This window comes from Pogona vitticeps, chromosome 2 (assembly GCF_051106095.1).
Source record: "Pogona vitticeps strain Pit_001003342236 chromosome 2, PviZW2.1, whole genome shotgun sequence".
Taxonomy (NCBI): Eukaryota; Metazoa; Chordata; class Lepidosauria; order Squamata; family Agamidae; genus Pogona; species Pogona vitticeps.
Window position 1 is genome coordinate 255,879,907 of NC_135784.1, and position 14,187 is coordinate 255,894,093.

The following is a 14,187-nucleotide window of genomic DNA, read 5'->3' on the forward strand; positions in this document are numbered from 1 at the left end:
ATACATTGTGAGCAAGAAGATCTGATAATGAATTTTCAAAAAACAAAAATCATGTCTTTTGCCAAAAGGCCAATAATGCGAACATGGATGATAAATCAGCATAGAATTGATCAGATGCACCAATTTAAATATTTAGGTGTCGTTTTCCAATCTAACGGCTCTAAGAAAGCACACGGTGATTATGTGGCATTAAATGCCCAGAGAAGTTTGCTGCAATATTACAATTTATGAGAACAAAGGGGGGCATTACATTCTCTTGGCCATTAAATTGTTCCACGCAAAAGCAGTAACCCAACTACTGTATGGCTCCCAATTGGGCCCCTTCCCAAATATTGCAACCTTAGAATGTGTGCGATCAAAATTCCTGAGGGCAATGTTAGGAGTCCCCAGAGATGTCGCCAACGTAAAACTAAGATTGGAAAATTGTCAAATTAAAATTGAAGCCAGGATATGGATTGCAATTCTCATGTACTGGCTCAAACTGTCTTATCTCCCTATTGGTCTTGCAACATTGATCCTGCAAGACACCTTAAAGTCAAAATGGGTTCAGTTAATTGAACAAAAAACAGTCTCTGTGGGTCTCTCTAGGTTGACTCTGTTAACCATGGAAATGGAACAGGCAAAGAAAATAATTAAACAGCGTACTGAGGACACTGAGAGACAAAATGATTTAAGCAATGCCCCAGAATTCTACCTTAGCGAGGACAATTTATATAAGGTCACAACAGCACCTTATTTTGCCCAGTTGGAGCAGCCCAGGCATAGAAGGGCGTTTACTCTGGCCCGGCTTAACGCACTACCTTCAGCAGTGAAGGGGGGACGGTATAAAAAGATCCCCTGGGCAGAGCGCCTTTGCCCATGTGGAATGGAGCAGATAGAAACAACTGAATACGTCCTGTTGCAGTGCACATTTTACAAGGATGAACATGAAGAACTTGTTTCCCCTCTGATTGGCCGATTTCCCGGTTGTACAGAGCAACAATGTATGCATGTGCTACTGTCTGACTCCAATCCCATTCTTACACATAGGGTTGCCAAATTTCTTACTGGTGCGATGGGCATTAGAAAAAGGACCCTAAAAGCAGATGAGCCTCTGTAGTTAGAGCATGGTTTGCTAGAAATTCTGGAATTGCTTTAGGGGAGATGTTTTGATGCTGTTATTGTTCACCTCAGAACCGAGTATTTGCATTTGATCCCAATATTTTTGTATACCTCTGTATATTTATATATTTAGATGTTTTATTGGTGGCTGGTCTTTGACCGTAATAAAGTTCTATCTATCTATCTATCTATCTATCTATCTATCTATCTATCTATCTATCTATCTATCTATCTATCTATCTATCTATCTATCTATCTATCTAATCTGTCATTGTTTTTAAAAAATCACCTTAACACCACCACCAGCAATCTAGCAGTGATTGATTGATTGACTGTCTGATTAAGTTTTTAAAGGCTTCCCCCTATTTCCCAAGGCTCTCAAACACTTCTCCAGGGAAAAGAGACCCTTAGAACATGGATTTGTAGGCATCCTTCAGTCTCGAGAGACTCTGGTAACGTGCTCTGAATAGGTCTTGGAACAGCATCTAGTGTGGCTGAGAAGGCCAATTCGAGAGTGACAATCCCTTCCACACTGAAAACAAATACAGTACAATCTGTCCCCTGTCCAGCTCTCTGATTTTGCTGGTTTCAGGACTGCCTCTTTGCCTTGGCCTGCTGAACAAGTGCCTCTTCAAATTGGGAGAGGCCATGCTGTACCACCTGCCTCCAGGCTGAACGCTCAGATGTCAAGGTTTCCCATCTGTTGAGGTCCATTCCTAAGGCATTCAGATCCCACTTGCAGATATCCTTGTATCGCAGCTGTGGTCTCCCTCTGGGGCACTTTCCCTGCACTAATTCTCCATACAGGAAATCTTCTGGAATCCGACCGTCAGCCATTCTCACAAACATGAAAAGGGGGGGAGGGAGAGAAGCTTTCCCTGAGTTCAAATTAAATGTTTCTGACAGCTTATATCAATAAAAGACAACATTTAAAGCTAAAACCAATAAGTATACAAATATTTAAAAGAAACAAATAAAAACCACTCTGAAAAACAAACAAAAGCAATACAAAAAAAATCAAAGTAGTAACTCATAATAATCCATTTAAAAATCCCACTCAGGCAGCCCATCACTGAAGAGAAAGGTCTTTGCCTGCTTGTAGAAAGACAGCAGAGAAGGGGCCAGTCTGTCCTCCTGTGGGAGGGAGTTCCAAAGTCTGGGAGCAGTAATAGAGAAAACCACTCCTGTGTCCCCACCAAATGCACCTGTGGAGGTAGTGAGACTGAAAAAAGGCCTCTCCTGAGGATCTTAACTCTTGAGCAGGCTCTTAATTGGAGACACAGCTTTTGAGATAACTTGGACCTAAGCTAGTGGTGAAACCTTCTGGGAGTTTTAATCTAAGAACATGTAGGGACCCAAGATTGAGAACCACTGCCTTGTGCCCTTTAGATGTGCAGCTGATTTGGACATGGACTATTATTATTATTATTATTATTATTATTATTATTATTATTATTATTATTATTATTATTATTATTATTATTATTATTATTATTATTATTATTATTATTATTATTATTATTAATAATAATAATAATAATAATAATAATAATAATAATTGTTTATTATTATTATTATTATTATTATTATTATTATTATTATTATTATTATTATTATTATTATTATTATTATTATTATTATTATTATTATTATTATTATTATTATTATTTGTTTATTTGATTATTTGATTATTTGATTTATACCCCGCCTATCTGGGCGACCCGTCCACTCTAGGCGGCCAAAGTCATTCAACTCCTCTGTTGGGAACCCTGGTTGTTCCCTCTTCTTTTGGTTTAGTTGAACAGTAAACCTGTTTCTGTATTAACATAATTTTTCATGTAGCTATTATGGTGTTGGCTCTAGCTCGTGTTCTTTCTGATTAGAGTTCATTGTTATGGCGGCCATGAATATCACTTTTAACTTTTGTACCTGGCCTGCAGAACCTGGTGGAAAAAAAAGGGAAGAAACTGATGCTTTGTTCAGGGCCCACTGAATTTTTAAGTAAAATATTTTATTTCTCTTCTTAGAACACACAATTGCCAGAATTGGACTTGAGATTCTAAGAAAAATTTCTTTGACTTTGAATCAGTGAAGGGATTTGGGTTCCTGCCAACAGTTCTTTTTGTCAATTTCATACAGAAACGTTTTCCCCTTTGTGCAGATAGCAAAGCACAAACTCCTTGCAAACCATCAACTGTAAAAAGTGTGCACCTGTATTATACCAGCACTTATTACTTTAACAAATACAGAACTGGAAATCAGGAAGCTATTCAGCTTCACTTTCTATTTATATAGAATGTGCTCATCGCAGCTGACAAACTTATCAGACACAGTGGCCAGAATCTGCATGGGGATTTAGAATGGTGTAGATCTAATTGCATTAATAATAATAATAATAATAATAATAATAATAATAATAATAATAATAATAATAATAATAATAATAATAATAATAATAATAATAATAATAATAATAATAATAATAATAATAATAATAATAATAAACAAGCTGGCTGGATAGCTCAGTGGATTACCGTATTTTTCGCTCCATAAGACGCACTTTTTCTCTCCAAAAAGGTGGGAGGGAAAGTACATGCGTCTTATGGAGTGAATGCAATAACCCAGGGTTCAGCCACCACCACCCAAAAGCCTCCCACTGCCATGCCAGGAGGTCTCTGAACTGGCAGCAGAGACTGCTTGCTGTTCAGACCTCAGCATTCTGCACTGCTGGCTTTCCAAGATCTGCTCCCTGCAGCTCAACTGGAAAACCAGCAAGGCAAACAGGCCTGTGGCAGCAAGCAATGCAAACAGCCAAGGACCAAAGGGGAAGAAGTGATTCTATAAAAACCAGGGGAAACCAGAAACACAGTCCCCCATTTAGGCAGTTGATTTTCCCACATTTGGGGAAATCACAGGGGTCAGCTCATCTGAAGTGCAACAGATGAGCCTTACCCTGGGAAAACCACTCTTACAAGAATGGTATCTTCCCTGCCAGGTCTGAGTTTGAATGGCCCCTAAGCCTCCTGGCCCTTTGTGTGCCCTGCCCTCAAAAGGCATGGTGACCGCCTGGCTGCACCTCCTGATCAGAACAGGGTTGCACAGCCCCAGTGCTGAAAGAGGCCAAGAGGAGCTCCTCAGTGTTTTGGGGTGCCCCACAGGACCCCCATCAGGGGCTAGATGTTCCTCCCACAATCCTCCAGTGCACATATATTAGCATACCTAATATGTGGGGAAGGCGGGGAAAGCAGGGGAAATCGAAAGTTTCAGTTAGTGAAGAGGCTGCTTGTCTGCTTCCTTCCTAGTCCAAGCAGTTAGAGAGCTGCTTGTTTTTCTTTAAAAGCTTCTTGTTTTGAGGATTAAAAGGTGCTTCGTTTGAGTTGAAACCTGCTTGCCTGGGAAGCGGCTGATCAGCTGTTAGGTGGGGAAAGGGCAGGAATGGAGAAGAACACAAAATAGCTGCCGTCTGCAGGCTGCCTGCTGGCATTTAGCTGTTTGGGGCTCTTTTTTGGCTGTTCTGGGGTCTACCAAGGCACTGTGAAGAGCCAGGCTCAGTCTACAGTACTTGGTAAGTGAATTTCTTTTAAGTTTTTTAAAAGTTTCTGACCTTTTTCAATGTATTTCTATGGGAAATTTGGATTCAACTGACAAACTTTTCAACTAGTTCTAGGCATCTAATAGAGAATGTATTTCCAAAGGGTGTTGCAGCAAGGAAACTAACTGTGCCTCGTGACTTCTAACTGCTTCCTGATTTCAGTTACTATAGTTTGTATTCAGTTTTTTTGGCTGGTCAAGAACATTGTTCCTGGCTTTGTGTGTTGTGCCTTGCATGCTATAAACATTCAATTATGTCAGAAAATGGAGATTTGGTCTTATGCTGAGCATGTGCTACTGCTGGTGAATGGGATCAGGTTAAGCTTTGTGTTGCTGTTCTTTTGCATAACCTAAAGTAAATAAGGAAAACCAGCTGTTAAATAGTTTAATTCCACTATTTATCTTCCACACAACTAAAAGGGACCTCTAAATGCAGTGCCCAATCAGACAAACCATTTCTAATTTAATATAGGATTGAGCTGTAGATGGGCAGAGTTGCACAACAATCTCATCTGTCATTTCCATAAGCATGGGGAGGAGGTGGATGAAAGGAAATGTAAAATATAGGTAGCGTGGTATAGGTCTTATCACTGGCTGATAATGGTCTATATGTACTTGAATTAAATTTATGGTACATGAGTACACAAAGCTTTAAGTCTCTCCATTTGTTAATGACAGTGGTAATGGTTGTTAATGCCACTGTTGACTGCTGTTCACTTTACATGGTTCAAATGTTATTCTGTTATAGTGTATTAAATATTTTATTACACTATTTGGTCCAGAATATATTTTCCCTGTTTAAACCCTCTAAAAATTATGTGCGTCTTAAGATCCGGAGCGTCTTATGGAGCAAAAAATACGGTAGGTATTTGACTGCAGAGCCAGATGCCAGAGGATAGGAGTTTAACTCCCCACTGTGCATCATGGAAGCCTGTGTAGCCTTGGACAGGCTGCAGGGTCCCAGGGCACCCCTAGAAGAAGAGACTGGTAAACCACTTCTGAGTATTCTCTACCAGGAAAACTCTGAAAAGGGTCACTATAAGTCAAAATTGACTTGAGGGTACATAATTATTATTAATGACAAAACAAACAGGAAGTCTATTTCTCTTTCTTCTAGAAATCTCTACTCAATCCAGAAATGTGTTGGTTTTGAAGCACCCAGGGGAGCCACGGCTAGCTTGGCTTTACAATAGTTCAAGATAATATTTTAATTTGATTCTGACCTCCTCTGCTCATTGAAAAGTGCCATCAAAGCTAGGAATTTGAAACAAAAGTCTACAAGAACTGATACTTGACATGATTTGAATCCAAATATAATGGCCTAAATTCAAAGTGTAATGCAGCAGAATTAAAGCACTTTCTTCTCCTTTCCTCCCTGTTGTAGCCTTTGAACTCCCTACCCACCCAAAAACAAGACTCAGGAGAGGGCAGATGAGGTGCCCGGAGGTATGCAATTTGATCTGGATGTCTGCATCGAGTAGTGGTTGGACTCAACGGCTTTAAAGTATAGGTTCCTTCCAACTCCATTATTCTATGGTTCTATATAAGTTATATAATACAACATACATTGTAGACCTGAACACATTTTGATCATCAGTTGGATGAAACATATCATAATTAAATGAAAGGTACCAAATAAGAGTATGGATTGTATTCAGACTTAGTCATAGGTAGAGTGGAGCCATCCAAGTAGAAGGGATATTGATTTCAATTGGTCTATTCTACCTATGACTACAAGTGAGTCAGAGTAGACATTTATCACAACCAATTTAAATCCAATTTAGTTAAATAAATCCAAACTACGTATGTCTGAATCTGTTTTGAACCTTGCATTCCTTCAGGGTAATATTATTACTTTAAATGCCTCCAATAATCCCCAAAGATCTCTGAAGTACTATAAATACAATCAGAGTGCTAGAAAATTATGTTTAAAAACACAAGCAACCTTCAAACAAGAGTTATTATCTCTTAACTTACACTATGTGAATTATGAGAGGTTAATAGTATCCTTATACAGTATCTGTTTTTCATAAAAGGAATCCATTTATTAAAAACCCTCCTTTTTCTTTCTCTCTCTTACATTGTGTGATGTTAGTGAAGTACAGTAGTTGATTCAAGCTTAATATTTATTCACACAGACATCACCTACCTAAACCCTGAAACTGAATCCTGCTCACACACTCTACAAAAATTGAACTACAAGTTTGGTTCCATGTTATTAAAATCAAATAAAATCATTAAATGAATTTTAAAAAACAAAGAGCTCTTTGCCTATCTTTAATTAAATCTTGAATAATTAGCAATTATATTAATATACACAAGAACCGTTTCATATACACGCACACTATCTCGATGCTGATTCTACAAGGGGAAAAAGCTATCAAGAATGGTGATTTTACAAAGTTTTCACTCTGAATTTATAGCAATATTTGAACATTAGAGAGTTGTTCACAGTCTCAATTCATGAATTACAATGTATATGATATATGCTGGGGAAAATGCGCCCTGTCTTACACACAATCACCTGATTCAGGCATCCAATGAAAGGATTAACTCTAGCACATGAGCAAAGAGAACAAAGTCTTGCTCCTCCACTCCAGCTCTCTTCTGTGGAGAACTAAAGCTGAACAGAACAGCAGTATCTACCTGTGGGGGCTCTTGACAGTCAGACCCGTTGAAAGATCAGGCCTCCAAGTTACATAGAGATCCCCAGATGCAAAGACTGCTCTCCTGTTCAGATTTAGCCCTACACGCACAAGCAAGAACTGAAGAAGGTGGAGCTAATTTGCTCCCCCTGTCCCTGGAGTGAGATTAACCATTTTATAAAACTTCTGAATAAGGCTATAGTGTGAAACAGAACTCCTACTGAGAAGGGCATCTAAGATGAGGAAGGACTTGAAGACCAAGTTCTATGAAGAATGCTTGAGGGAGCTGGGTATGTTTAGTCCTGAGAAGTCTGAGAGGTGATATAACAGCTGTCTTCAAACATTTAAAGGGATATCATGTTGAAGATGGAGCCAGCTTGTCTTCTGTAGCTCCAAACAGTAAAACCCAAACAAATTAGAATCTGATTACAAGAAAGGAGATTTTGACTTAATATTAGAAAGAGTTTCCTGATAGAAAGAGCTGTCTGGTAATGGAACAGTTCACCCAGAAGGTGGTAGATAATGTTGAATGGGACTGACAGGAATTCTAGGAAGATATACCTGCAGACACAAATATTCCCATCTCTATTGTATCCCTTACACTTGGAAAAGTGCTGGAGTCAAGTATATGTATACAAACCTGGAATACATATATTTTACCTCACAACTTACTTTCTGTGCATGGCAAGTTGCATGTTTGTTGGCATGTACATTTTTAAAAACGAGCATGTGTGAATTGCTTCCGAACTATAATGAAAGAAACAGGCAACATGCATAAAGGAGCAAATGTGCTCATGTGAATCTTTACGCCAGCTTAATATGTAAGTAATTTGGGCTCCTGTTCTGTTTTCAGCAACCCTTGATATAGAAAGCTACATTTGGGGGCTATAAAAATTCTGGGAATTGCAAACCAAGAATTATGTGAGTTGAAATCGAAAAAGCAACTTTTCCAAGCTCTGCTCCTTGTCTAGATATGGACCAGGATTAATGTGGTCAAATGTGGCAGATTCTTTTGTATGAATTTAAAAAAAGGGGGGGGGAGACACATGTTTTTCAATGCTCTCTTACAAGAAAGCTGCAAGTTCAAAATGAGTACGGCAAAGAACAGGCTATCCAATATGCTGAGCAAATTGTCACGAGTAGTGAAAGGTCCTGGTACTTTTTTTAAAATACTGGCAACTATTCAACAGTGGTATCCACTAAAATCAATTTTATCAATTCAAGTTGTTATATTTCACCTAAAACAGAAAGTCAAAGCAACTGACTACAGAAGTAAAGGAACATGTACCACCTGGAAACAACCTTATTTCAGATCAAAGGGATAAGCATTATTTTCCTTCTAAGCCATAATGTATGATCATTTTCTCCCTTTGCCTTTAATTCAACAAATGGGGTATCATCTCTATCTGTGCTCCCTTATCAATTCCAAGGAAATAGCTACATCATCCTGCAAGTGCTGCTCAGTGTTAAAGGACACTGTCAGCACTCCCTAGACCTTCCATTGCTAAAAACTACTCTATGCCATTAAAATGACCCAAGTACATTAGCTACAGATTTCTAGAGAGAACTAAGCAGATTTTTGAACCATCTGGTAATAACCAGCTGTAGGCTGGGGGCAGGGGAAAAGTGTCATAGCATAAGTGATAGTGCTTTTAAATAGATTACCTGTGGTGAACTCATTTGCATGGGGTCATATCCTGATGGCCACATGTAGAGAAGTAGCCAAAAGTTATTTAAATTCTTAATACAGCCACAAGAAGCAAAATACAAAATAATTCAAGCTAAAAATATTCCAATTAAAACTTTAAAAAAACATGCACTTTGCCTAATGAATAAACATGGCCTGAAACGTACATATCTGGGGGGAAAGTTAACAAGACAAAACAAAGAATATCTGGTTAGGAAGAGCAAGTCTGTAGAAAAGAAGGTTTTAATGGTGTATTTAAAATATTACAATTCTTGATCCTAAACAAAAGACAATGGATGTATATGAGAAGATGAACTAATTATTCAGTTTGGGTATAAAAAGTTTATGACAAAAAGATATATAACTAGAATTTCAATCTCACAGTGAGTGCATGCATTCACTAATAACTCTCAGGAAGGACCCCTGCAGTAGTTTCTTTTATTTTCCACACAGGATTCATAATTATGAACATATGACCACAATTTAAAGCTGCATGAACTCTTGAATAGGATCTCAAACCAGCAAAACAATAATTACCTACTGCTTTGATATTACAGTTTCTGCTGAAAGGTTTATAAAATATAGTAGATGCAAGAGTTGGAATTAATAACCTTGAATGGCAACTTTAAGAAAACACACAGAGAACAGCAGAACTTTTGTTGTGAGAGCTTGAACTAAAATTTAATCAGCCCCTACATACTGACTTAGCATTCACCTTTTAAAAATTATTTCTAAGAACTTACATATGGAATGGAATTTTTATAGCAAAACAAGTTTATGGTCTACCATATATTACCCCAAGCTAATAAACCAACTTGTCTGAAGTAATATATAAAAGTTTCTATGGCAAAGAGCAATTAAGAAAAATATGTGCCATAACCAACAAATGGTAATGCTTGGACCAAACCTGGCCCTTGAAATATACCATCTGGCTGCCTGATAGGCCAGGACCAAGGGCGTTGTGTCCACTGAGTGGAAGGTGTGCCTGCAGAACTTGTTGACAATCTTCTGGAGGCCACAGAAAGACCTTGGCATGGCAACCTTCCCTACTCTTCTCTAAAGAGGCCGTCCGAGCTAACATACAGTTTGCTACTAAATAGGATGCTACTTTTTCCTCCCTCCCTTTAATTTTTTTTAAAAATACTGCTTCTCTCAATATTTTTATTAACAATTTTTAATACCATTTTATGTCAAGCAGTGTAAGCTGCTAACAAGGGGAGTCAAGATATGGAAAGGTTAAGAAGATATCTGCCATGTGCAAAAGATGATGACTTGGATACTAAGCTGTTCCTCTGCTCACATAAGGGAGGGGACAGTTTCTGCCAATTCCACCTACAGCCTCCTGCATGGAAACCCATGCCATTCCCAAGGATCTTCAAATCCCCAGAAGCAGATTTTCAGCTATTCCATGGGAAGGAAAAGCTGGGAAAGCCTAGTTCTTCCATTAAATGTTAAGAGTCAGTCAAAACATTAATACTGCAGAATCTGGGAATGTATACAGAAACAATATACATTCAAAAGAAGGAAAAGGAGCACAACTCTCAAATCAGAATGTGTAGGTTTCTGATATCTTGCTTTTTCAATATGTGTAGCGTGGATGACTATTCTGTTATCCTTAGCAGAATGGCAAAATGATCCCTAGCATTGATTGCCATGGAGGTCCACTGAAAGCTAGCATGGAAGACTGGTTTATTTTTAATGCATGCCTTTTTATGGGAAAAACAGCAACAAGTTTCTTACCATCTGATTCTGGGATTAGATGCCTCACCATATTGCAAAAGCAATCTTTTTACAAAAACAACTACAAAACACCCTTCCTATGTCTATTACTTTGTCTCATATCCCCGCCATACTTTTTCTTATTAAAATCTACCTTATATCAATGGTACTAATCTTTCTTTACCAGCAGAGTCTCAGAAACAGAAGTTTATGGACCTTCTCTCATACACTGTTTTTTTTTAAAGATCTTGGTATTGAACCTGCTATATGCAAAGCAGGTGTTCTACATTATCTCTTCAGTTAAACAACGGGGGCGTAACATTTCCCTCCTCGATTCTTTAAGTGGACATTATGTTTTTCTTGACCTTTTAGCTCCTAAGAACTATTTAATTCCATGAGATGTTTCAAGATCATGACACTGAGGTGTTTGGCTGAGCAGTCAGAATGTTAAGGACACGAAAGGCACCCACAAGGAAATGTTTATCTTAATGTACAGCATCATTTAAAGGGGGATGCAGATGATAAAGAACTTATGAACTGTTACTAGGCCCAGGAAAACAGGTTGCTGTCTTTCCTTCACAGGTGCTTACATAGAATAGGACAAGCAAAACAGAATGCAAAGCACTGTTTGAAGGGGACATATTAATGATGCAACCATAATACCCTATAGGTCGAAATGACTAGATAGGCGGGGTATAAATAAATAAATAAATAAATAAATAAATAAATAAATAAATAAATAAATAAATAATGTAAAACAAAAACAGAAGTGTGCATTATCTCCCTAATCCTTCAAATGCAATTAAAAGAGAAGGGCAGTTTCTTAAGCAAAGGGGTTTGCTACTGTTCCATAAATTATGATGGGAAGCTCAAACTCTCAGAACTACAGAGAAAACACACCAGGATTGGGGATCACTATTTCTCAATGTGGCTATGATACATGGCTGCACTGTATGTTTAATACTTTAACCACAGAGTAGTGATGATCATAAGCAAAGCCAGGTCAATACATCTGGTAGCTTGAGACAAAAAAATAAGATGGTATCCATATTTTATATGTACAATGGCCAAATTTCTGTTACCTAGCATAAATCAAAACATAATTTTTGGTCTGTTCTTCACTGGTAAACAAAGTTTCCCTGCTCTGATTTTTAGGGAGGAATGGACTCAACATTACAATTTGGCTTATACTAGGCAACAGGATACCAGCCAATGTATAAGGACTGGCAGCTGAATCTTATTTTAACATTATTTAGAGGACAGCATCTGCTACTGCACTTGAAGGCAGAAGAGTAACTTAGGAGGCACATGCCACACACAGTTCTTTCCTCCGGCAATTTTGCATTCCTGTTCACCCTGAAGTAGCTGCTGCTTAAGACAGATGCTTCTCTCTTCCTAATGGTACAGCTACACTTCACTGCATGCATTTTTCTCAATCTGAATGCCACCTCTTCTGTCTGGCAGAAGCTAAGAGCTTTCAGAAAGCATACGGGGAGGGGAGATGTCATAATGCAATAGTACTGAGAAAAGAGTTCCTGATATAAGGAGATTTAAAATCTTAGGCCAAGTTACTCTATTGTCCAAAAGATAACGCTTTTCCTGTTTTTATGGATTTGTCAATTACGAGTCAACCAACCAAGAAATAAGAACAGAAAATAGTAACACCCAGCTGCTCAACAGGATGCAGCATCCTTGAACTTTCTGCACTGATGTTTCCTGTAAGGTAAAAAACGTCTCCACAGAGGACAACATTAGTAACATTCTCAGAAGTCATTTCTACTTGCAAATAAAATGGGAAACTGCATTCAGATATTTTGCACACGATTCAAGTATTACATGTGCTTCACACTCCTCAATAAGTTATTACCAAGTCCTTAGAGGAGCTGCAACTATAAAATGAACATCCCTGGACCAGCTTCAGTAACTGCAAAAATTAAAAAATTATCAAAGCTGAGTTACAAGTGCACCACTTGCAAAAGAATGAGATGCACATCTCAGCTTAAGAAAAAAAGAGTTGTGTGAAAGAGAAAGACCAGATTTGCAGATATTAATCACAATTTACACCAGCACAACCAGGCAAGAGGATACGAGCCAGTATCTCCATTTGGACGCAATGATCAGTCAAAACTGCTGAGAATTCTGGCTTACTGTTCACGAGGGCATTTGTGCACTCTTCCCAGATGCTACCAGTTGGCTTCTCACAGGAATAGCCAAACTTAACAACCAGCTTTCTAACTACAGTATTCTTGGTTGGGCAGGGGAAGCCAAGGAGGACTGGCAGTGGGGGTGGGGGTTATTGAGCAACTCTGACTTATCGCTACATCTGAACAGTCATTGTCAAGTCATTGTTCCCCAGGGTCTCCACTTCAGATCGGAAGAAACATGAATTTCAGCAATACTGTAATCCCCTGTATCTGAATAGTCACTTGGGGCCAAAACCTCACTAGTAGTAACTCTTGGCAGGTGAACTGGTTACTGTACTCACAAAAGGGATATACAGCAAAATGTTTCTCTTACCACCACCACCAGCTTCAAACACATTCTTTTTCCATCTGAAGCCCTCCAAATTTTTGGAGTACAACTCCCAGGATTTTTGACCACTGGTCATGGTGACTGTGGCTGATTAGAGACGAAATCTCAAAGCATCTGGCAGAAAACGAAGCTGAAGAAGGGTGCCCCTAAAAGGAGTATTCCAGTTTAAGGATCCAGTCAACTGAAAATATAAGCTATTATTTATTTGAGTATTAAAGATCAGGTAGCAGAAAGGAGGAAATGACACCCCTCACCACACACACATACACTGAAGCTAGTATTCTTCTACTATATAGCACAAAAGGTCTCTCACAGAAGTGTTCTGGAAGATAGAGATTCTGGAGAGAAGGAAACAGTCTATCCTCCTGTTTGTGTCATCATGTATTGAAGATAAAGGGTGAGATGATCTCAGCATGTATCACCTATGCTAATATCCCATTGAGGATACTCATCACAAGTATCTTCAGATGGGCAATTTCCTTTCTTTACCTGCTTCTCTGATCTCAGCATGTATCACCTATGCTACTATCTCATTCAGGATACTCATCGCAAGTAGCTTCAGATGGGCAATTTCCCTTCTTTACCTGCTTCTCTGATATCATAACACTCCACATCCACTAGACATGTTAGGGCCAGTGTGTTTTTTAAAAAAGTATTTTTATTTATAAAATTTAATTTACATATACCTCTATTCCCATGTAATTTCCTGAGCATGAAAAAAGAACTTTCTGGAGTTGCCATGGTTTGCTTCCTGAATGAGAGATACTCTATCACCTAAGCTTGAATACACAGGTTGAACAATAACTAGGAATAGAAAATGACAGATTTATATGAACCTGCAATTTCCCCCTTTGCAATGTAATTTATCATCTACTGTATACTAGTTTTGAACTTCAGCACACTCTTAAAAGT

At 38.4% G+C, this 14,187-nt stretch overlaps 1 protein-coding gene, 1 long non-coding RNA gene and 1 pseudogene across 4 annotated transcripts in view; 1 reads left to right on the top strand and 2 right to left on the bottom strand.

Annotated features, from left to right (window-relative positions):
• COMMD10 (COMM domain containing 10) overlaps positions 1-14,187 on the bottom strand; it is an 81,092-nt gene that overhangs the window by 19,190 nt on the left and 47,715 nt on the right. The gene's annotated exons all lie outside the window — the stretch shown is intronic.
• Positions 3,950-4,104, bottom strand: LOC140705173 (U1 spliceosomal RNA; annotated as a pseudogene).
• Positions 4,465-9,236, top strand: LOC144587006 (uncharacterized). Its single transcript, XR_013542130.1, has 2 exons — positions 4,465-4,666; positions 6,077-9,236. It is a non-coding gene; the product is annotated as an uncharacterized LOC144587006 (long non-coding RNA).